The sequence below is a fragment of the Mauremys mutica genome, chromosome 3, assembly GCF_020497125.1.
Source record: "Mauremys mutica isolate MM-2020 ecotype Southern chromosome 3, ASM2049712v1, whole genome shotgun sequence".
In the NCBI taxonomy this organism is placed as follows: Eukaryota; Metazoa; Chordata; order Testudines; family Geoemydidae; genus Mauremys; species Mauremys mutica.
The window spans coordinates 202,367,440-202,390,780 of NC_059074.1; positions in this window are offsets into that span (position 1 = coordinate 202,367,440).

Consider the following 23,341-nt stretch of genomic DNA (forward strand, 5'->3'; position numbering starts at 1 on the left):
TCCGGTAATGGATTATAGTGGTGTTTGGACTGGCAATGGGACAAATCCACATTTGGAATCACTCAATACTACAGCTTAGCTAGAAGGTTTGTAGGATACTGAGTCAAGATCCATGTGAATAACAACTGTTACTCAATTTATACAAAACATTTAAGTCCGGATTCTTCCCCTTCAATCGTCTCGGGTAATAGCATACTCCATGGGCCATACCAACATAATGCCTCATTCCAGATGTTTGATGGCATCCAAGTTTGTCTGTCAGAACTCCAGAAAAGGTGAACCTACCTGCATGGGTCCTCATTACATCAGCAGAAAATGATTGCTTCGTGCCTTAAAAAAAATGCTGGGGAAAGGTACAGGATTCTCACTACCTTATTCCTACTGAGAAGTTAGAGAGGTGCATACAATTGTGGTAATATTTACTATTTGTATTACTGTAACACCTCGCAGCTCTAGTTATGGACCAGGAGCCGATTGTGCTAGGTGCTGTACTAAACACAGAACGAAGATATGGTCCCTGCCTCCAGGATCTTACAATCTGTGCTCTTTAGGAACACCCTTTGCAAGGACTAGAAGTGATGCCAGCTCCTTGCATCTCTGAATGGGGCACTGACAGATCTGTTGTTTAACTGTGTTTTTTGCTAATGGCCACGTGACTAAACATAGCAATTTTCTTAGTATGACGGGGCTACCTTAACCTGAAATCCAAACAGCAGAATGCCTGGTGAGTCACAAAAGCACAATCTCTTTGTCGCCTTGTTTTGTATTTGATTGATGAATAAGTAAATACTGCTGCACACAAGGCACAATTTGCCTTTGGTACTTGCTGCTGGAAGAGGACTTTGAGGTAAAATGCTTAGCAGGATTAGAAAAAGGACCGGACCAGACCTTTATATAGATAAAAACAAGAACTTCCAGCGTTATCAGGAGTGAAAATAAAACCTTCCAAAGAGTTCTGGAAGGGATAGAAACCCTGATGCTCTGTGGCAGATGCCAATCTCTAACTGATGGGGTAGGAGGGTAGGAAGTAGCTTGCCTTTTGCTGTAAATGTTTGGTACTGGCTCACTATCGGAGATTGGTCCAGAAATGAACCAGGGGTCTGAGCCAGTCTGGCAATTCCTATCTCGGTGAGAAACTCTCATTATTACAATCCAGCAGGGACTGCGATCGTATTACTCATCGCTAATAGGTGAGTTGTCAGCTTGAAATAGCCACACGGCAGCAGGGTGCTCGGAAAACAGCCACAAGGAGAAAGCAGTCCCTAAAATAGCCATGGGGATAAAGCCAGCTTCAAAATAGCCACAGAGGAGGAAAGTAAACCTTTTAAATAGCCGCAGAGAGGCAAGTAACCTTTCCAAAAGCAACACGTAAGCAGGTGACCTGCTATGACTTTTGGGGAGAGATTGGCATCTGAGCCAATTAACTGTAAATGCCGCTTTGGGGCTACTCCAGGTGTCCTCTGCCTGCCCCATAGCATTCAGCATCATGGCCAGAGTAGGAGGGAGAAGGGAATTCTGGACCCCTGTAAAGAAGAGGAAAGAATATTTGTAATTGTGCCTTGGACTGTGGGGGATATTGGAGACCCTCCCCTTCTTAGGGCAGCTCCTAGCTTGGAACCGGAAGGGAACAATGGTGGTAAAAAAATAAATAAATCCAGCAGCTGGGTGTGTGGGGCCTGCTTCCCAATTACGTCTGAGCTGAGTGGTGGAGGCAGGGAGCTGGTTATGGCTCCCTGATTCAGGACCACCCCAGTGTAGGTTAGAGCAGTTTAGCAGAGTTAGTGTTAGTCTAAGGGCCCAGATTTGTAAAAGTATTGAGAAGTTTCTCTTAAGTCCCATTTTCCAAAGGGACTTAGGAGTCCTGTGAGATTGTTAGACTCAAAGAGCCTCAGCCACTTTTTTGATTTGAATGGAAATAGGCACCTAAATATCTTTGGCATATGGACCTTAGGCCTTGCACTGCTTTTGCCTAAATTCCTTTCAAAATTTCAGCCCGAGTGCCTATTTTCCATCAGTGCAACTCTGTATTAGAGGAGTGTGAGATTTAAGTGCTTTGTCCTGATTTATGCTGCTTCCGTAAGGTCCTTTGCACCTCATGACCATGCCCCCTCCTGTGCCTAACTCACCTCCTGGTCCCCCTCTACTCCAGGGAAAGGTGAGGCTCTGATGGTTCTGTGCTAGTGGAAATTCTGTGCCTGGGGAATTTTCTGCTGTGAATCACCAGACTAAGTAGCCTCAAGTGACCTCAGCAGCCTGAAGAATCCAGCTCAGGGTCCAGCCGTTGGGGCTGACTAGCCAGCCACATGCATCTCTTCACTGGCTCCCATTGCTGAGCTACAACTTCTGCCCTGAGAAAATAACGTGTTGTGTGTCCAAAGCCCTTCAATTATGGGTTTTCTCTGGATGTGGGGGTGTGTCTGTCTGTCTCTCTCTGTCTTGACAGCAGAAAAGATCCCGTCACCTCAGGCTGTTCTGACACATGTTGGGTGACAGAGTCCTACACACTATAATTCCTCTCCATTTGTTAGGGAGGCCAATCTTGGACATGGTGCAGGCTATGTCTGTTCTGTGATTAGTATGTGGTTCTGATGCACGTTCCCTGAATGGAAGGAGATTAATGGTCCTTTCTGAGGTGTTCTCCCTCCTGAATGGGAGGTACATCCTCCATCTCAGGGCTAACAATCTACTGAGTTCATCTATCAGCCCATCCCTGGGCAAAATAACTCATTTCTATGTCTCATTGCCTCACTGGACACACCTTCCACACTATTGCTGGATTAACGCCTTCCCCAACCACTAGAGCAGAGTAGTACCAGGGAGATGTGCATTCACAGAGCAGAAATCTGTTTTTTCTTTTTGTTTTTAAAGTTGGCTGGTTTCTCGTTTGCACTTCAGGAGAGCCCTCAGGAACAGAATTCACACACTGGGGTCCCCTGGGTGCTGCCTCTGTCTTGTGTTTTGAGGAGTAATACCAATACCTACCTCTTAGACAGCAGTTTGTAAAGCGCTGATGAAAAGTGGGAAGTCTCCCCTCCCTGTATGGCAAGTTGGGGTGTAAAGCTACTGTGCTCCAGATGTACATCAAAGTGCAGTAGGGAACTTCTAGCATGCAGCAGCAGAGTCCACACGGACAGCATGCAGTAGGCTACTGCACCACAGAGTTGCAGCCCAGCTTGCTGTGCAGTGTTTATCTAGACACAATTCTCCCCATTTTACAGAGGGGAAAACTGAGGCCCAGAGAGATTAAGTGACTTGTCTGAGGTCAGCTAGTAAGCCAACAGCAGAGCCAGGAATAGAACCCAGGTCCCCGTCTGGTGCTCTATGCACTAGACCTCACTGCCTCTCTACTCGGGCCCTTGCACACAGTACCAAGGTTAGATTGTTCCAGGGGCTGCCCTGCAATCTCTCCCTGGTCATGTAAACACTTCTTCCAATGCATGCTCCTGAACTGGACCCTTAATTTCTGTGCATCTCAGTTTTTCCATAAGTAAATATTGTTGTCCTCCTTTTACCCATCTCACAGGGGTGCTTGTGAAGCTAAATTCATTCACACTTGTAAAGTGCTTTGAGACCAGTGGATGGAAGGCATTCTGTATTTGCAATGTTACTATTATATCAGCTGATGTCTCAGATGATCAGTTCATGGATATTGAAAATAGGTTAGAGGCGACACCTGGCCACTCAGGGATGATCAATATGACATGAGGAATTTATTTGTTGCACCGAAGATAGCTGCGAACTGATCATCCCTGAGTTTTCTCTTGTTGCAAAAGGTTGGGGTGACAGCTGACCACTCGGGGATGGCCAGTATGTGGATATGGTTCATTGCATAGTTAGCTGTGGTTGCTCTCCACTCAGAGATAACAAGTTTGCTCATTATGAAGAGGTTGGGCGTGACTGCTGACCGTGCAAGGATGATTGCTGCCTGGCTATCTCTCATTGAGAACAGTTCAGGGGTGAATGGTGACCACTTAGGGCTAATCACTTCCTGTATAGTAATTGGAAACAGGTTTGCAGTGACTCCTGATCAATTAGGAACAATCAATTGCCGGATATCTTTCATTGCCAACAGTACAGTCTTGACTGCTGACCTCTTACAGATGACTTTTCTAATCTGTATCTGGATTAAGTTTAGAAGTGTGAGCAACAAGGGTGATGATGTGGTGGGAGTCTGCTATAGACCACCAGACCAGGGGGATGAGGTGGACGAGGCTTTCTGGCAGCAACAAACAGAAGTTACTAGATCGCAGGCCCTGGTTCTCATGGGAGACTTTAATCACCCCGATATCTCTGGGAGAGCAATACAGCGGTGCACAGACAATCCAGGAAGTTTTTGGAAAGTGTAGGGGACAATTTCCAGGTGCAAGTGCTGGAGGAACCAACTAGGGGCAGAGCTCTTCTTGACCTACTGCTCACAAACTGGGAAGAATTAGTAGGGGAAGCAAAAGTGGATGGGAACCTGGGAGGCAGTGACCATGAGATGGTCGAGTTCAGGATCCTGACAGAAGGAGGAAAGGAGAGCAGCAGAATACGGACGTTTGACTTCAGAAAAGCAGATTTTGACTCCCTCAGGGAACTGATAGGCATGATACCCTGGTAGAATAACATGAGGGGAAAAGGAGTCCAGGAGAGCTGGGTGTAGTTCAAAGAAACCTTATTGAGGTTGCAGGAACAAACCATCCCGATGTGTAGAAAGAATAGTAAATATGGCAGGCGACCAGCTTGGCTTAACAGTGAAATCCTTGCTGATCTTAAACACAAAAAAGAAGCTTACAAGAAGTGGAAGATTGGACAAATGACCAGGGAGGAGTATAAAAATATTGTTCAGGCATGCAGGAGAGAAATTAGGAAGGCCAAATCATACTTGGAGTTGCAGCTAGCAAGCGATGTTAAGAGTAACAAGAAGGGTTTCTTCAGGTATGTTAGCAACAAAAAGAAAGTCAAGGAAAGTGTGGGCCCCTTACTGAATGAGGGAGGCAACCTAGTGACAGAGGATGTGGAAAAAGCTAATGTACTCAATGCTTTTTTTGCCTCTGTCTTCACGAACAAGGTCAGCTCCCAGACTGCTGCACTGGGCAGCAAAGCATGGGGAGGAGGTGACCAGCCCTCTGTGGAGAAAGTAGTGGTTTGGGCCTATTAGATGGGCTGGATGAGCACAAATCCATGGGGCCAGATGCGCTGCATCCGAGGATGCTAAAGGAGTTGGCGGATGTGATTGAAGAGCCATTGGCCATTATCTTTGAAAACTCATGGTGATTGGTTGAGGTCCCGGATGACTGGAAAAAGGCTAATGTAGTTCCCATCTTTTAAAAAAGGGAAGGAGGATGATCCAGGGAACTACAGGCCAGTCAGCCTCACCTCAGTCTCTGGAAAAATCATGGAGCAGGTCCTCAAGTAATCAATTCTGAAGCATTTAGAGGAGAGGAAAGTGATCAGGAACAGTCATCATGGATTCACTAAGGGCAAGTCATGCCTGACTAACCTAATTGCCTTCTATGAGGAGATAACTGGGTCTGTGGATGAGGGGAAAACAAGGAATAACACATCCACTGACTTTAGCAAAGCTTTTGATACAGTGTCCCACAGTATTTTTGCAAGCAAGTTAAAGTATGGACTGGATGAATGGACTATAAGGTGGATAAAAAGCTGGCTAGATCGTCAGGCTCAATGGCTAGTGACCAATGGCTCCATGTCTAGTTGGCAGCCAGTATCCAGCGGAATGCCCCAAGGGTCGGTCCTGGGGCCGGTTTTGTTCAATATCTTCATTAATGATCTGGAGGATGGTGTGGACTGCACCCTCAGCAAGTTTGCAGATGACACTAAACTAGGAGGAGTGGTAGATACGCTGGAGGGTAGGGATATGATACAGACGGACCTAGACAAATTAGAGGATTGGGCTAAAAGAAACCTGATGAGGTTCAACAAGGACAAGTGCAGAGTTGTGCACTTAGGATGGAAGAATCCCATGCACTGCTACAGACTAGGGACTGAATGGCTAAGCAGCAGTTTTGCAGAAAAGGACCTAGGGGTTATGGTGGATGAGAAGCTGGATATGAGTCGACAGTGTGTCCTAGTTGCCAAGAGGGCTAATGGCGTTTGGTGCTGTATAAGTAGGGGCATTGCCAGCTGATAGAGAGGAATGATCATGTCTCTCAATTTGGCATTGGTGAGGCCTCATCTGGAGTACTGTGTCCAGTTTTGGACCCACACTACAAGAAGGATGTGGAAAAATTGGAAAGAGTCCAGCAGAGGGCAACAAAAATGATTAGGGGGCTGGAGCACATGTTTTATGAGGAGAGGCTGAGGGAACTGGGATTATTTAGTCTACAGAATTGAAGAATGAGGGGGGATTTGATAGCTGCTTTCAACTACCTGAAAGGGGGTTCCAAAGAGGATGGATCTAGACTGTTCTCAGTGGTAGCAGATGACAGAACAAGGAGTAATGGTCTCGAGTTGCAGTGGGGGAGGTTTAGGTTGGATATTAGGAAAAACTTTTTCACTAGGAGGGTGGTGAAGCACTGGAATGGGTTACCTAGGGAGGTGGTGGAATCTCCTTCCTTAGAGGTTTTTAAGGTCAGGCTTGACAAAGCCCTGGCTGGGATGATTTAATTGGGGATTGGTCCTGCTTTGAGCAGGGGGTTGGACTACATGACCTCCTGAAGTCCCTTCAACCCTGATATTCTATGATTCAGCCGCTGGGGACAAGGGCTGAGCATGCTGGGGGGTGGAGGGGGAAGGGGAGAAGTTTTGCCAAAAAGGTGGGGCATGCTCCCCTAACAGGCAACTGAAGAATGTTTGGAAGGGAGGGGTGTGTGGATTGGGGATGCCAGCCCCTGTGTAGTGGGCCTCAGGAGGCTTGGACCAGCCCCATTGGCGGGGGGGCGGGGCCCTCAGGTGAGTGCCTCGGGCCAGCATAATTTTCATTTTGAGAAATAGTCACCCTACAAATGAGCCTTTGGCTGGTTAGAACTCTCCCCTCGCCCCACCCAGGAGTTGATCTGTTGGTCTGTATGCTCTCTGTCAAAGCACATTTAATATTTTGCCGATCAGAGGAGGGAATTCTTACAATTAAATAGGTCTCTCTCTTTCACCCCCCGTAGTCAACACTCTTAAATGAAATGCAAGTCCAAAAGCCACCTCAGGCTTCTATCACTGGCTGCTTTTCTCCATCTTGAGGTTTGTGACATGAATAGGCCAGAGCACATGGAGGGCACTGGGAGGTTGAGGCCTAGTCAGGAGAGCAATATATTGCCAAGTTCAGTCCATGAATTAATTGCTGCTGCAAGGGAATGATAATTAATTATAATCACAGCTAGGTTCCATGGAACACATGACCCGGGTATGAGACTGCAATGGTTGCAACATTCAACCATCTTTTGAGTCAGTCACAAAGATCCATCACGTGTTGTCTGTAACAAGCCATGGTGTGCTTATAACTGTGTTATCTCAGCACCTTGGATTTCATTCCATCAGAGCCTGAGTTTAACGAAACTCGGAGCACATCTGTTTTGCATAGCATCTGCTTGGCTGTCTTTGTTTGCCATTTATTGTATGACACGTCCTACTTTTACGCTTGGTTTATTCACTAAACTACGTGAGAGTGAGTCCTGGTGGTAACGGTTTGAGCGCTGACATTTGAAACTGGCTTTTATTTTATTTTATTTTATTGAGATGTTAGGTATATTAAATCCAAAATTGCTTTGCTCTGATCGGCCTTATTGAAATGTGGTGTCCCAGGGAGCCCCTCCCCCATCTTATGCTGCCCCCCTGTACTCTTGAAGTAAAAATGTGACACCCACCCCATCTGTTGGTGCCTTTCATAATATCAGTCAGGACGCTGTAAAATTGTGTTTTATTATTCCACTCTTTCCTGCCTTTCTGAATCGTTCCTTCTCCTTTCCACTTCACCCTAACATTAGAAATGAAATACAGCCTTGGCTAAAATAAAAATCCTATAGAGAAACATGTAGAAACTATAAGAATTCCATACTGGGTCAGATGCACGATCTACCTGGTCCAAAATCCCTGCCTCTGGCAGTGATTAGTACCAGCAGCTTCAAAGGAAGGTGCAAGGAACTCTGTGGTAGACAGCATGGGATAACTTGTCCTGCAATCAAGTTTTCTTCTAATGACCATGACTTGGAAGCTGGCATAAACCCTTCCCTGAAGCACAAGGGATTCTACCCTTTCCAAACTCTAGCTTTGGTACTATGAAAAGCATTTGTTATACAGATCACACTCATTGTCTTGCTCTCCCTTTCACAAAGTCTAACGTAGAGAGGGGGTTTCTAGAAACGCTCCACATCAGACACCTGCTTGGTTAATTTCCTCCATCTTTACAAGGTGTCTCGTAGCCTCTTGTCAGATCCTGGAGTTTCTCACTGTACTGTACACTGCAGCTGGGACGTATCAAGCCTCATGCCCTAAAGCAGAGCTTTGATGTTGCTCCAAATGATACTATTGATAACACCTGATTGTTTTCCATCTAGAGCTACCCAGAAATTGAAGTTGATCGGACACATGTTACGTTCTGTAAAAGCAAGACAAAGGGCTTTTGCAGCGGGGCTAGACCTGCAGCCTGGACCTGTGCAGCAGTTATTTAAAGAGAGGTTTCTTTAAACAATTGTTAAAAACAAACAACAAACAAAACTCCTAGTTCCTCATCCCTCCTCAAGGATAACAGAATTCTATTCTTCTCCTTAATTATTCCGAGTGGTGCAGTTCTAATTTATTTGTTTAAATCGGAACGGTTTTTGTTAGAGATGGATTAAAAGCAAAATCCTGCAGCAGAAAGCTGTTGTTGTGCCAGGCCCTGTGAGGGGATTAAAGAGGGCCTGGGTCCATTACGCCTGTAGCAGATGTCTGGTATGGAGAGGCATTTAAAAGGAGAAGGCCCAGTTCAATTCCGGGCTGACTAGGATAGAGAGCAGGGCTCTGCTTCACTCTCTTGCTGAGGGAAGACAGGCTGAGACAGCTTGCTGCCTCAATAAGCTTCTCAGTGGATGGGATGATTGGGCCCCGCGGAGACCAATCAAAGGCACAGTTGCATGGAGACAGGTAGAAGTAGAATGGCTGGGATCCTTCCAAAGTCTCCTCAGATGACCCTGTTCTTGAGTTCATATTCTTCCTTTGTATTTGGACTTCAATACGGAGGAAGGGGTGGGGCTCAAGTATGCCTTAGCTGGAGGGCTGAAGCATTGGCGAGCCTGTCGCAGAGGGAGTAGTGCCTCATTGGGACATAGGGCCTGCCTCCAACATGCCCCGCTTATCACAGGCCCCAGCTGAGATCAAGACCCCACAGTAGTAGATAATAAGGCCCTGATCCACAGAGGTATTTAGGCACCTACCTTTCATTGATTTCAGTGGAAATGAGGAGCCTAAATACCTTTGAGGATCTGTGCCTAAGAGTCCCTGCCCCCACACCATTTACCATCCAAATAGACATGACAAAGGGTGGAAGAAAGGAAATGTTATCCTCCTCTTACAGAAGCACAGAGATTTTTTTGAGGAGATTCACATCTGAATCCGGTTTTGGCCTTCGCTGTGGGTCCTCATCTTTGTAATGGATCCAAACGCCCTCCCTGAATCTGAGGGTAGCTTGGCTTTGGATCTGGATCAGACCTCTGCATCTCAGACCCAGAAAGCAGGAAGAGCCAATTTTTGCCTGTTACACATTTTTCCCTTTCTCTGGTTTGCAGAGGGACTTACTCAAGTTTACTTTTGACCAACTACCCATAGTCTTGTAGGAAGGAGGACCTACATACTTTCCCATTCCTAAAAGAAGTCAGATGTGTCCCGTACTGGGCTCCTCTAGGCCTTATCCAAAGCCCGTTGTGAAGCCAATGAAAAAAGTCTCATTAACATCAGTAGGTTTTGGGTCAGGCCCTGGGAATGCTCTGAGTAGAATTGGTTGAGATTTTATTTTTGTATAAAACTTTCCAGATGCAGTGACACCAAAGCATGTTACGAATTTGTGTTTGGTTTCACAAAACTGTTCATGTTGGCGGGGGGGCAGGAGGGGACCCCTAAAACAAAATGAAAGTTTTTAAATGTTTTGATTTTTTAAAAAAAAATTGATTTCAAATGACTTTTTCAATTTCCTTCTGTCTTATTAATTTTAAAAATATCCCCTTTATATGCTTGAAATTAATACCCAAATGTTTTGTTAGATCTCAAACAAAACATTTTGTGACTTCCTCCTCCCCTCGGAATTGTCAGCCAACCAAAAATATCCATTATACTCAGAGCTCTAGTTCTGATAGGTATATCTCCAATTATAAGATATCTCCTAGAACTGGAAGGGACCTCAAAAGGTCATTGAGTCCAGCCCCCTGCCGTCACTAGCAGGACCAAGTACTGATTTTTGCCCCAGATCCCTAGATGGCCCCCTCAAGGATTGAACTCACAACGCTGGGTTTAAGCGAGACCTCCTCCCTAAGTTACACTGAGAACTTCTCTGGGGAACACACAGGACAAGTGCCTATTCCAGTGAAAGTAAGGTAAATTTTGTGCCTCATCTTTAATAATCAGCGAAGTCAAAATCTCCATGTGCCTGTGGTGAAGTTGACCTTGGAGTAAAAAGGGTCTGAAGATCTGGAGTGGGGTCAAACTGATGTTTCACTTGGGAACATTTTTGAGGTGATACAACAATAACCGTGGAATTTCAGAGCCGTTTATCCAGCATGAAACCCACATTCCTAGGGTTTTGGGAGACCATTCCTACATGTGGGCTGCTCTGTTTGTTTTATCGCTCATGTTAAAATTGAAAGGGTGGAAAAGATCCCACATATGGGATCTGATGGGGAGACAGCCAAGCCTGCCACAGACAAGATAATTTATGTAGTGGTTCTCTCCACCACATAAAGGTCTTGGAGCGAGCAGAGGCCTCATTGCAAGCTTGCCCTGGCACCAATGGAAGGGTGAAATTCACTCTTATGCAGAGGGTGGGCAACCCTGCCTATGCACCACTTAAAAGGACTTAATTGAGATATAAGTGATGTACAGGCATCCAACTGGCCCTTCTGCTCAGGCGCAAATTAGACCCGTTCAATGGAAATAATCAGTGTAATTGGGGGCGGCAGAATTGGGCCTGGTGGCGCTGATCCAACAAAGCACTTAAGTACATTCATAACTTCAAGCACATCAGTAGTTCCATTGAAGTCAGGACCCAGTGAAGTCATGGGCCAAGCTCCTATCTTGGCTTCAGTGAGGCAGGATCAGAGCCTATAGCAGCTAATAAAATGCTTGTGAGGGCAGCGAAACTATTTTAAAATATACGTTCATTCCAAGGCGATTTACTCATGTACTTCAGTGGGTGTGGGTTTTTTTTTTTTAACTGGATATTTATGAGCAACTGGACAGCGAGCTGTCTTAAGTACTTGCATGTCTCCCCGGTCATAGTATCTATACCCTTGACAATTATTACTATATTTATCCCCATAAAACCTTGTGAGGTTGGAAAGGGATTGGATCTAACCACAGAGATTAAGGGCCAAACTTTAAGATATTTAGGCACCTGATAACAGATAGATGCCTGGTGGGATTGTCAAAAGGTCCTTAGCTAAGTGCTGATTGACATCTTCAGGTGTCTAAATGCCTTGGAAAAACCTGTTGTAAGTCACACTGGCAGCACAGACTTGTCTGTGACTCTGAAAGCCTACGTTCAAGCACCTTAACGACTGAGCTGTCATTGCAACAAGGGAGGTGTAGGTTGGACATTTGGGAAAAACTTCCTAACTGCTAGGGTAGGTAAGCACTAGACTAAATTGCCTAGGAAGGCTGTGGAATCTCCATCACTGGAGATTTTTAAGAGGTGTTTGTCTAAGCTGCTATAAGGGATGGTCTAGATAATACTTTAGGGTATGTCTACACTACTCGCCGGATTGGCGGGCAGCGATCGATCCAGCGAGGCTCAATTTATTGCGTCTAAACTAGACACAATAAATTGAACCCTGAGCGGTCTCCTGTAGACTCCTGACTCCACCGCTGTGAGAGGCGCAGGCAGAGTTGACGGGGGAGCAGCAGCAGTCGACTCACCACGGTGAAGACACCACGGTAAGTCGATCTAAGTACATCGACTTCAGCTACGTTATTCACATAGGTGAAATTGCGTAACTTAGATCAATTCCTGCCCCTCCCAGTAGACCAGGCCTTAGTCCTACCATGAGTGCAGGGGACTGGACTAGATGACCTCTCGAGGTCCCTTCCAGTCATATGATTTTATGATTTCTCTCTGACCCCCAGGAGACTGCAAGAGTTGAATGGCTAAGAAAAAGCTATGAGGCAAGACAACTGAAGTGTCGTAATGGCTTTTAGTCAGTAGAGTGGGAGGATAAATAGGCTAGATTTGGAGAACTTTTTTTTTTATAGAAATAAAATGCTTGCAGGGTCTGCTCCTAGTTTACAAATGATGTAAGAGCTGACTCACATGGGTAACCTTCCATAAACATCCCTCTGCAGTTGATGGCACTACTCGCATAAGAGTGACTTAAAGGCTCAGACCCTTTATTATGAATGGGGGGGGTGTTAATATTTGTGTGTGAAACAGAGATAATTGTAAAATCATGTGATACAATCTCATTCTCTCCTCTGACCTCACCCCTTTTGTGCTGTTTACATAGTGCAAAGAGACAGATTAATTCCTCCTCTCCTGGGTGTGGGAGCTCTCAGTGGGTACAAGTGGTTCCTGTGTCAATCTTTACCTGGCCACAACATCTGGGAAATGTCAGAGTGGACAGGGATGTATGGGGGAGTAGGGAATATTGGTTCTGCAATTAGAGCTGGTGCATACTCTTTAGGTGCTGTTGATGGCTGGCATGAATTAGAGCAGTCCCTAGGCTGCTCCAGTGTACATTGAACCTGCAATGGGGTGGAGAATCAAGGAGTTGTAACCTTCCACTCCCATGCACCCAAGCAGTTCTCAGCTGTAGAGGAAACCTGATCTTTTAAATTTTAATTTTAAAAAGCATTAGCTAAAACTAGTTATAGTTCAGACCAGATTTTTTTTCACTCTCAGCCAAGATGACATTTGATTAGCCAGTCTCACTGCAGAAACCAGGTCAGACAATTTAACCCCCAAGGAAATAGAGGTCAGGAATTTAACAACATTTTAAGTTCTGTATGTGACCAGTGAGATTAAAAAATGGGATTAAATACGGCCGCAGGCTAAGCACAATTCTGGCCAAGCAATTGAGCACCTCATTTGCAAGGGGACTAAAGTGAAGAAAAATATTGAGACTGTAGCTGATCTTATCCTTATGTCTAGCGTCAAATCCCGTGCTCCACAGATGAGCAAATCCCACAGTCCAAAACAGGGAATGCTTTTTCTGTAGAAATGTGGTTTAATGGACAAGGAAGCATAGTAACCAGCATTCTGGTTCTGAAAAGATTATTCAACTAGTCCAAAATGTAATATACTTGGAACAATGACAGCACCCCTTCTGTTGTATTGTAGAAACCTTTGCTATATTTTGTTAAGGATCAGTGAAAAATGAAATGTTGCTACTTAATCCCAGAAGAGTCATCTTGAAAACCAGCTGAAATGTGCAAGGAATAGCTATGAAGAGGAAAATAATGGGCTGGCTGTTTAGTTTGACAGAAAGTCTTAGGTGGCAACTCCAGTTTTGCCATGAACAGAAACTTCTCTTTTGCCCTTTTATTTTGCCTCGATGTAGGTCAATAAAGCAGTAAAATTTTACACGGAGCCAGAAGTCAAACTGATAGTTAGCTATGTACCTAAAACAAAGGATGAAATGCATCCTAAAATATTCAAGGAGCTGACTGAGGAGATATCTGAGCCATTAGTGCTTATCTTTGAAAAGTCATGGAAGATGGGAGAGACTCCAGAGGACTGGAAAAGGGCAAATATAGTGCCCAAATATAAAAAGGGGAATAAGGATAAATGGGGGAATTACAGACTAGTCATTCAGTACCCAGAAAGATAACACAGCAAATAATTAAGCAATCAATTTGCAAACACCTAGAAGATAACGTGACAAGTCGACATGTATTTGTCAAGAACAAATCATGTCAAACCAACCTGATGGCTTTCTGTGACAGAGTAACAAGCCTTATGAATAGGAGGGAAGCAGTAGACGTGGTATATCTTGACTTTAGTAAGGCTTTTGATACTGTCTCCCATGACAGTATCATGGGTCCAGTTCTGTTCAATATCTTCATCCATGATTCAAATAGCACAGAGAGTACACTTGTAAAGTTTGTGGATGATACCAATCTGCAAGTGCTTTGGAGGACAGGATTAAAATTCAAAATGATCCGAACAAACTGGAGAAATGGTATGAGGTAAACAGGATGAAATTCAATAAGGACAAATGCAAAGTACTCCACTTAGGAAGGAACAATCAGTTGCACACATACAAAATGGGAAATGACTGCCTAGGATAGAGCACTATGGAAAGGGATCTGGGGGTCATGGTGGACCACAAGCTAAATATGTGTCAACAGTGTAACACTGTTGCAAAAAAAGCAAACATCCTTCTGGGATGTATTAGCAGGAGTGTTATAAGCAAGACACAAGAAGTAATTCTTCTGCTCTATGCCATGCTGATTAGGACTCAACTGGAGTATTGTGTCCAGTTCTGGGTGCCACATTTCCAGAAACATGTAGACAAATTTGGAGAAAGTTCAGAGAAAGGCAACAAAAAGAATTAAAGGTCTAGAAAACAAGACCTATGAGGGAAAATGAAGAAAATTGGATTTGTTTATTCTGGAGAAGAGAACACCAAAGGCGGGGCGGGGGGGGGAGGAATCATAGTTTTCAAGTACATAAAAGGCTGTTGCAAGGAGGAGGGAGAAAAATGGTTGTTGTTAACCTCTGAGGCTAGGACAAGAAGCAATAGGTTTAAATTGCAGCAAGGGAGGTTTAGGTTGGACATTAGGAAAAACTTCCTGTCAAGATAGTTAAGCACTGGAATAAATTGCCTAGGGAGGTTGTGGAATCTCCATCATTGGAGATTTTTAAGAGTATGTTAAACAAACACGCGTCAGTACTTAATCCTGCCTTGCATGCAGGGGACCTGACTAGAAGACCTCTCGAGGTCTCTTCCAGTTTTATGATTCTATGAAAGAAGGCTGGCTTTCTATCTTGGCAGTAACAAATTAAAGGAAATGTTTACATTTCGAAGACTGGCTTTACATGTGAAAGTAGAAGACTTGTCTTCCCTGTGGAAAGCCTATCACAAAGAAAGGGATATTCATGATCATTGTACTAGTGGTGCCTTGGCTTTCCTTTTTGCTCTCAGCTCATTTACTCTTAGATTTCTGCTCTTTCCTATGTGTCGTCGTCAGAGCCCATTGGGTATTTTCCAACAAAATGACCTTTCATTGGAGAATGCAGATTTGCCAAAACCATTTGCAGAAAATGGTCAATTTTGATACCTTTTTTTCTATTGAATTTAAAAAATAAAAATAAAAATCTGAACGTGTCAACTTCATTTTGACATTTTCACAATGAAAAAGTACAGTTTTGACTTCAAAATGACTTTTTATTTTTGAAATTTAAGCTAATTGTTAAAAATATTTTGAAACATTTTGAAATTATTAAAATGTTTCAATTGACCTGAATGGAATTTTTTTCCCAGTTTTCTGATCTGTGGAACTTTGAGATTCCAACTTTGGATCCTGATTTCAGATGGGAAAACTTTGTGATATCTCAAATTTTGCAGGACAAGAAAACTATTTTATGCCCATCTCTATTAGTTATTAAACTCGTAGGCTGATTTTTAAAGCAGCATAAGGAATTGGGGTGCCCAGTTCTCATTAAAACTCCTGGGAATGGAGTGTCCTAATCCCCAGCATGGTTTTGAAAAATCCGCCCCCATAATTAGCAAAATAAATGCAGGCTCCAAAAATATGAATGTTACAATGCATTATAAAGTTGTAGATACTGACATAGGGCTAGGTTTAGCGTGTCAATGACTATCAATGGGGCTTGGTCAATGACCATCAATGTCTTCTAAAGCCACTTAAGCATTTTTGAAAATCCTACCACTGGATACACCTCAGAATAAGAATCCCTGCCCCTTGCATTTCTGAAAAGGTTACTTTGGGGTATGCGGGAGTAAGTAGGCACCACACAACTCCCTACTTCCCTTCCCCAGGAGCAGGTGGGCAGAAGAGTTAAGGAATAAGCAGAACTTTGGATCCATCTACTTGCTTGCTTCTGCAGATGAGCCTGTGCAGGTTGCATTACAGTTTATCGATGGGGTAGGCTAGATCACATGACTATTGCCATCCCCTCTTCAGCATAGGGAGAACTGTGACTCACGGGGCTACGTCTCTCTCAACTTGTCCTACGGCGGTGCACTTTACATACCACCACACCTGGGCCTAAAAGCACGCTTGAACCCACATCAAATGCTTCTCAAAAGATAATACACTATTATGGTAAATGAAAAGCACTGTATCATATTCTGCCTCTTATTTTATTTTATTAAAACCTTTTTGTTATTAATAACTTAGGCCCCATTAACAAGGAAACAAATACTGTGCCATACTGTTGGCTTGACTCTGGCCATCCCCATATTTAGACTGGATCCCACTGTGAAGTATTTGTGCTGCGTCTTGACCCATGCTCACTGTTTAATGATGCCCGCAGTGCCTTTCATTTTCAAAGGCTGTTGCAAGCAGTAGGTTTTTATAAAAAGAGAGATGCTGAAACAAGAATGCAGGAGGAGAATTACAGTGATTCGTTAAATATTGATTGATGTCTGTGGCCAACGTGCTTTCAGTGCTGTATAAAGCAAAGCATGATTATGATAGTGATCATTTGTAAATTCCAATGAAAGGGGCTGCGACAGAATATACCCTTGTGTTCACACCCTACGCACCACTGTAATAATCTTTGTACAACATATACCTTGTAAGATATCCTTTGAAAACTCATAATTTGCTGGTCAGCATTGCCCTGGTGAAATATGTAGGGAAACCTTTGTATGTGGAGTAATAAGATTCCCCTGTATGGTGGCATTAACACACGTTCCAAACCCTACCGCCCTGCCCAAGAAGAAGTGGGCAAACAGGTCTGTCCAAACAAAGGAAGGTGTGCTTGCCTTAATTTGCATTTAAGCAGTAAACAGAATCATCAAGCAGGAAGGGAAGACAAAGGAAGTTCGAACAGGTGAAAAACCCAGCAGGGAATAGTTTTCCTCATAGGTTCTTTGCCTCCTGGGTCTCAGCTGGAAATGTTTTTCAAGTGAGGGCCTGAAAACATTAAAAGGCGGGACAAACACCCCAAGGAATCCCTCCATTTGCCTGTTGCATTCACTGCACCTGAAGAGGCAAAGGAAGCAGGCATTGGACTCTGAGAGAGGGGTCCTGGCCTAAAGAGTTTGGTCAATAAGACTGCCGGAAGCATGTGGTGAGAGAACTTTGCTTTAAAGCAAAGAGAGTTTCCTAAGTAGATGTTAGTACCATTGTATCTTTCTTTTTCTTATAACCATTTCTGACTCTTAAGCCTCTTGACTTGTACTCACTTAAAATCTCTCTTTATAGTTAATACACTTGTTTTATCTAATCCAGTGTGTTCAAGTTGAAGTGTCTGGGTAACTCCATTTGGAGTAATACATTGTGTGCATATTATTCCCTTAAAGGGCTCAAATATATTTGTCCTGTCCAGGAGAGGGCTGGGCCATACAGGTAGGATTTTCCAACATTGTATTTCAAAAACAAGGGAAGGTTTTCTTAACACCCCACCTCACCTCTTCTTCCAATATTAATGATATTATTATTTAGTTATTATTATTAATAAGCAGTACTCAACTACATTAGTCAGCGGTGTTCCTTGCTGCTTTTTGTAGCACTCAGGAGCTCCTGATCTTGTTGTACAGAGATGAAAAATAAGCACTGTCCCTTGTAATAAGGAACGGTTGGCAACCCTAAGTACAGGACATATATTTCTAGGGGGGAATCTGGGATTGGGGCTGTGCTGGGGTCACCCTGCAGCATAACCAAGGTTGGTAAGAGCCAAGATGTGGCTGGCTGCAGCACAGACAACTGGGAGTGATTTGCATGCCGGAGGCTGTTTGTGAGCAATCCAGGTTGGGGGCTACAGTAGCAAGGCCTTGTAATGGGCACCCCAGGTTACAGGGGAGGGGTGACATAGCTACTTATTAATCTAGATTGTATCTCACGGGGCGCTCAGAAAGAGGAATGGGGCATATGAGGAAGAAGGTAATCCTACAAGAAAACCTCTTTAAAAACCACCATGAAACTCTCTTATTTCAAAAGTAGAGAGCTGTGGCCTGTGAGGGATAGCAGGAGCTATCCTGTGGCTTCTGTGACTGTCCTCTACTGGTTCTCCTCCCACCTCTTCAATCACTCCTTCATCTTGTCCTTTGGAAGAACCTCTTTATCCCCCCATCCATCTTTCTGTGGGCATTCCACAGGGTTCAGTCCTTAATCCACTTCACTTCTTCCTCTGCACCTTGTCTCTAGGTCATCTCCTCCACAAACACAAATTCCAACTACCATCTTTATCTTGATTGACAGATCTACCTCTACTCCACACCTGTCGCCATCTGTCCAAAATGAAATCTCTGACGTTTCCTTGTGCATGTCTAGCTGATAGCTTAAATTCACTGTGGGTAAAACAGAGCTGAATATGCCCCCACCACCAGTCCTCCCCACTACATCCTTTCTAAATCATGGTGGACACCACCATTGTACCTGACACTCAGGTCTGTAGCCTCGGTGTCATCTTCGACTTGGCCCTCCCTCTAGATCCTCACATCCAGGTTGTGTCGAAATCTTGCAGATTCTTTCTGTGTAACGTCTCTAAAATGTGGCCTTTCTTATCTAGTCACACAGCTGAAGCTTTCATCCAGGCCTATCTCATCCAGGTCTCATCTCGCGTCTTGATTACTTCAACATCCTTCTTTCTGGCCTTGATCGATGTGATTTTGCTTCACTTGTATCCATGCAGGATGCTGCTGCAACGATCATGTCCCAAGCCTGTCACCTGGACCATGTTACTCTGGTCTTTAAATCCCTTCACCAGCTCCCCTTTCTCTATTGCATCAGACATAAGCTTTTTGTCTTCACTTCCAAGCCCCTTCATGACCTAACCCTCCCCTCTCCTATCATCTCTTACTATCAGAAGGTTGACTCCTGCCTGTATACAACTCATGGTATCAGCCTCTATTGCTCACCTGTTACATTGTCAAATAAGCACCTTTGTGCTTTCTTCAGTGCTGCCACTAAGGCTTGGGATGAGCTGCCTGTAAACATCTGCCAAACTAACTCATTCTCCTTCTTCAAAACCCACCTTTTAAAATTCTCTTTTCCCTTCACAAACATTCAACTGCTCATGTGCTGAGACTGTGGCCTGCCATACTGATCACTTTGTCTTTGTTTTCCCTTGTACTTACCCATTTGTCTGTGTGTATCCTTCTGTCTTTGTCTTAGACTGAGAGATCTTTGTCTTTTTTTTTGTTCTGTTTGTACAGCACCTAGCACAATGGGTCCTGGTTCATGACTACAGCAGAGCTCCTAAGCTCTCTGATTTAAGAAAGAGGGAGTGAGTGCCCCATCCTAGAGCCCCTCTCACCAAAGGCACAATTTCTTGGTGGTCTGCGGCACACATGTGGGCTCTTTACAAGGTGGATGGTATCTGAGTGCAGATAGTGGAAACCTGCCGTAGCACAGCTCTGCTCAGGTACTGGGGGAGAGATGGAAGTTGCAGAAAGGTGGTTGCATCTCCATGATCCTTGGGTAACCAGCCCTGGTGTAAGTATTTCCACTGGTTTGGAGTTCCTCTGCCAAGGGATATTCTTCCCTGGCTATTTCCAGCTGCTGTAGGGCCACTTTGTGCCTCTTGTGCAGCATAAAGTGGCCTGAGAGAACTAGTCAATCCAGCACAATGCACTCATTAGGATGAGGCTTCAGGAGGTCTTCACTGTAATTAGGGTCTATACTTGGCAACTAACATTGGTTTATTACTCTTCATATTATGGCAGAGTCTAGAGGCACCAACTGAGATTGTAGGCACTATATAGATGCATATTTAAAGACAGTCTCTGCCCTAAAAGCCTTACAATGTAAAGCCCCCGATCCTGCAGTCGATTTTAAGGGGGGCTTCACATGGGTGCATGTGCAACAAATTGCATGATTAGGGCCGAAACAGAGAAGAAATAGGAAGTATGATTACCTCGCAGGCTTGCTGGATCCAAACAACTTGCTGGAATGCTTGTGTAGCCATCCACACTTCGGCGTGGCAAAGGGAGATTGAAAATTGGCTGCAGGTTTCAAGGGTGGAGAGGTGAGGGAAGTTTGAGCCATACCCAAAACAAGATCCCTCAGTTGTTTTGTTTGTGTAATTGACAAATGTATGTTGCTGTTTATAGTAAGCTACTCTTGTAATCTCACTGACACACACAATGCTGATGAGTGTGCTGTCATTTTTAATATAATATAATATTTGCTCCCATATGTAGATGGCTAATCACATGGTGTCACTAGCTCTTTCATATGATTGGTGCATGTCTCTTCTACTGTTTTCTGACACTTTGAAATGGGACAATACTGTTCATGATCAAAATGATAGCTTTTGTGCTACAGACATCAAATGGCTGTAAATGTAGTCCTAGTGTATTGATTAATATTTCCCACCTACTAGATCTCCGATATGAAATACACAATATATGTGGCGAAAGAGCATAAAGAATTCATAATTCAGTGGTGTAAAAACCTCTTTAGTGATTTCTGTCCAATTGTTTGTTCTGCTTTCAGCATCCATCTGTACACATGTACAGAGATGCAAAGGATGTTTTAGCATTTATCTTTGATACGTGAGGTCTCCCAAAAGTTAGAGATTTCTAACTAGAGCTGATGAGAAAGTTTTTCTCGAAAAGTTTTCTGTCAGAAAATGCCATTTCAATGAAACCAAACTTTTTTTGTGAAAACAAATAATATAGATTTAGATTTTTTTCCTAGAAACACTTCTTCGTGTATCAGTTTCAAACAGTTTCACTGCAGCACCAAAACAGGCGCCACTTTGATCTAGAAAATAGGATGTTTCAATCTGTACTGAAGAGCAGCTGCCTGTAATGTGTATTCAAAAAATAAAATACAATATTGTGACTGTTACATCATGACATGCTGACATGTCATGTTATGCGCTACAACCCACAGGTCAGGAAGTAATATAAAATAATAAAAGTATTAAAATGAATAAATTTCATTCATTTTTTTTAAATGAAATTTTCAGAAGGAACTTTTCCAGATTTTCCGGAAACATCAAAACCACATTCAGAAATGTTGACATTTCCCGTGGAATAGAAATTCCAAGCGTTGATCAGTACTAAGTAGTTACTTGCAGGAGAGCAGAACTTTTACACTTCTCTTCTTATGAACTCCTAGGGCCAGGTTTTGACCTACTCTTTAGCCACTTTGTGCTGCTCTCTATTTTTCTAGATGGTATAGAGCTGCTGTAGCAACAGTTAAGATACCCTGTCTCCTGGACTCTGGTGTAGTGGGTGCTGGCAAAGAAAAACATGGCTGTTATCAGCTGACAGAACTTAGAAGAGCCTTACTACAAACTGTGCTTGAAATCAGACCTGTACAGAGTGCTGCTAGGCACAAGGATGACAGGTGAGCCAGTCGCTGCTGTCAGGAATATGGATGGTAAATGGTCTGAATTGGTTACGTTTGAAGATAATTAGTTCACCCCCACATTTATTATTATGTACAGTTTGCAGTCAATGACTATCCTACTCCAGAAACACGTGTGTGTTTAGGGGGGCACCAAGGAAGAAAATTCTGCTCTCATGTATGGCCAAATCTTGTGATATGTTGACTTCAGTGGGAATAGAGAGCACTTGGCACCTTGCAGGATCAAGCTTTGGCTAAATATAACCCCAATGAAGAGAGTAGAACTGAGAGCAGAATTTGGCCCAGCATCCCCACCATAAAAAACTTGCAACCAAACTGTGACACGTCTTGTCCATGGGACTTCCTTTCTTCTCCATGTTTGTCTCCCCAAGAGAGCGGATTTATTTAAGGGTCAATTATTTGAGCATAGCCTGGGCTTTCTGACTTGAGAATAAGATGATTAGGATCGTAAGTTGTTCATACTCTTTGGTTCCAGTCCTACAACTTTTCCCTCTTGCTATGTAACGCAACAGCTTGTTGTTGTTTGGCACCTGGTATTTGGTTATTGAGTCGGATTCTGTCATGAGGACTGGAAGGGCATTTCCTTATAGCATGGGAGGAGTGGGAGAATAATGCTAAAGAACTGGCTGAGGCTCATTTAACTCCGTCTTGCTGATCTTTTTTTAGGCTTGGTTAACTTTAACCGCACGAATTCTGTTAAATTGTAGCACGGTCTGGAAGGGAAACGAGTGGAACTGATAAAACTTGGATGGGATTTAGAGTGCCAACAACAGTCAAGCATTTCCTATTGCCTTCGGTACCATTAGTGGTGAAATGTGAGCTGTTGCTTAAAATGAAAATATAGTAGGTCAGCAGCTTAAATGTAACCTCTGCCAATACGCCCAGTGCTGCTTACTGGTGGGTAATGGAAACGAGTGAACTTTAAAAACCTTCCTAAACATTTAACCAGCTGAATTATTGGACCCTGCCCAAAGTTTGGCTATGCATCAGACCAGATAGTGTGAAAAAGGGTTTCCGTGCAGCTTTCAGGGCTCTCTGGCTTAGCTTTCTGCATGGGGAAAATTCAGACTGGCCTTGGTTGGTCTTAACCGGTGGGATTTCAAGTGGTGGTGGTGATGCTAGACTCAATGGTAGCCTTTGTTTAAGGCCAGAAGGGGCCTTGTGGTAGGCCATGCAATACAAAGCTTCATGGGCCCTCGTCTCCAAGAGAGCAAATGAAGCAGTGAGTCTGGGCTGAGTCGGTTACGTGAATTTTTCTGCTTCAGTGTGGGCACAGCTGTAGCCAGGATAATGATTTTTAGTCTAGTAGAATAGATGATTGGTGCCAAATGGCCCAGTTACCTTTTGGCCATGTAATTTGCCACCATTGGCTGTCACATAGGATTCTCCTTCCTTTCCTCAACAATCATGGAGAAATAACACTTCCCATCAGCAGCCATCACCAAGAGGTACTGATCCTCTAGCAAGAGCTAAGCTGATGCTGTCATTCTCCTTCTGCTCCTCCTGTATTCTTCCCTGGCCTGTAGGTCATCCAGTGCTGTTCTTTGTATCTTCACACCTGCCACTGAGCTACACTATGAAGAGGTCATGCAGGGCTACACATAAGAAATAACACTCTAGCCATATGGGAATGGGCGTTGGACTAGATGACCTCCTGAGGTCCCTTCCAACCCTGAGATTCTATGATTCTATGAATGATGTCTTTCTACAATTC